The sequence below is a fragment of the Mus caroli genome, chromosome 14 (genome assembly GCF_900094665.2).
Source record: "Mus caroli chromosome 14, CAROLI_EIJ_v1.1, whole genome shotgun sequence".
In the NCBI taxonomy this organism is placed as follows: domain Eukaryota; kingdom Metazoa; phylum Chordata; class Mammalia; order Rodentia; family Muridae; genus Mus; species Mus caroli.
The window spans coordinates 70,207,810-70,210,190 of NC_034583.1; positions in this window are offsets into that span (position 1 = coordinate 70,207,810).

Sequence of the window (2,381 nt, forward strand, 5' to 3'; positions counted from 1 at the left end):
CGGCCATCACTGGAAAGAGAGGCCCATTGGACTTGCAAACTTTATATGCCCCAATATAGGGGAATGCCAGGGCCAAAAGAATGGGAATGGGAGGGTAGGGAAGTGGGGGGCGGTATGTGGGACTTTTGGGATAGCATTGGAAATGTAATTGAGGAAAATATGTAATAAAAAAAAAGTTGGCAAATCAAGCACTGTACTTAAAACTAAATATAATTTGGCTTCAGGATTCTTTTTATATTGAGAGATAATGTGGAGTACATAAAGATTAATTTATATTTTAAAAATGTTCTACATAGGGCTGGAGAGATGGCTCAGCGGTTAAGAGCACTGACTGCTCTTCCAGAGGTCCTGAGTTCAAATCCCAGTAACCACATGGTGGCTCACAACCATCTGTAATGGGATCCGATGCCCTCTTCTGGAGTGTCTGAAGACAGTGACAATGTAGGTACATATAATAAATAAATCTTTTAAAAAAATGTTCTACATATTCACCAGTCTAGTCAAGCTTTCATAACAAAATACCATAGGCTGGTGGTTCAAATTTCTCATGGTCTGGAGACCAGGAAGTCCTCGTCTTAAACAACAAGGTGAGTTTTGCCTGTTAGCTTATAGGTGGCTGCTTTCTGCTTACATGTCTCTTTTGTATGGCAATTTTTCTAACTGACTCTCACAGGTTTTTCTCTGACTTCCATTTGAGTGTGCAAACACACTAAAATTAATATTTTTATTATTTTTGAATTCTGTGTGTGTGTCTGTGTGAATGTGTGCATGTGCGTATGGATGCTTATGGAGGCACAAGACATTGGATCCTCTGGAGCTGGACTTAGATGCTGTTGTAAACAACCTACTGTGGGTCCTGGGAACTGAACTCAGGTCCCCTGGAAGACCAGTAAGTGCTCTCAACATGTGAGCCATGTCTCCAGCCCCTAATTTTGTTTTTTGAGAGACACATTTCGTGGTGGCCTTAAACTAACTATATAGACTTCTGAGTCTCCTGCCTCTACTTCCCAAATGTGACCTGCCTCACAATTCCTGGCAGGAATTCTTAAGTTTTTTATGTATTCAAGTGGGCCTGAGTCTTTAGAGACAGGGACTCACCATTGCCCAGGTAGGTCTGGTACTCTGTAGCCCAGGATGGCCACTAGCCTCCTGTCTCAGCTCCTGCGTGGTCGGATTTCAGGTGTGAGCCATCATGCTTGCCTCCTTAGATGCATTGTGCTTTAGTTTTCTCTTCTGCAAATGGGTTTTTAAGATTATTATAGAGCCGGGCGTGGTGGCACATGCCTTTAATCCCAGCACTTGGGAGGCAGGGGCAGGCAGATTTCTGAGTTCGAGGTCAGCCTGGTCTACAAAGTGAGTTCCAGGACAGCCAGGGCTATACAGAGAAACCCTGTCTCGAAAAACCAAACAAAAGAAAAAAAAAGTATTATAGAACTATATGAACTAATAGGTTTAAAGCATTTAAACTAGTGACTAGTATATAGTAGGCAGAAGTAACTACCTTGAAGTGCATACTAGTAAATGTTAAATATTATTTTGTTGTATGTTGGTTTCTATCTTTTTCTCTCTTTCCACCATTTTTACTCCCCCTCCCTTTTTGTTTGTTTGTTTGTTTTTGAGATAGGGTCTTGTGTCTCTTAAGTACACATGTAAACAACACTATCTTTAAAAATTCTAATTCATAGATATAGTTACCTATTTTTTGGGTCCTGTTATGATTTTTTTTAATACAAATTTATAGTTTTCTTTAGTCACTGTTTTAAACAATACTGGCTGAAAGTGTAACAATTAACAATTCAGAATCTCCTAAAATTGTTTTTGTTTGTTTGGGTTTTTTGTTTGTTTGTTTGTTTGTTTTTTCGAGACAGGGTTTCTCTGTGTAGCCCTAGCTGTCCTGGAACTCATTTTGTAGACCAGGCTGGCCTCGAACTCTGAAATTCGCCTGCCTCTGCCTCCCAAGTGCTGGGATTAAAGGCGTGTGCCTCCACGCCTCTCTAAAATTGTTAATGATTGGGGGGAGGGAGGTCCCATTTAAAAAACAAACCCCCAAGTCTGTGGATATAGCTCAATGGTAGAGCTCTTGTCTTAGCATGCATGAGTCTCTAGCCTTAACCTCCTGCACTCTGAAACAAAACAAAACAAATGAGTAACTTAGAAACTACTGCTTCAAGGGTTGGTAACACGTAAAGAAATTCTTGAGATTTCACCTATCACATATTGTAGAATTTGATGTGTAAATTAGGAAAAAGGTTCGCTTCTAGGTTTATAAGTATCTGAAAACCCTAAGTTTAGGAAGAAAGATGGAGTAAAGGGTCTTGGGGTGGGAACAAGAAAGCCTGGGGAAGGGTAAACTACAACTCCCAGGATTCCTTGGTTAGGGC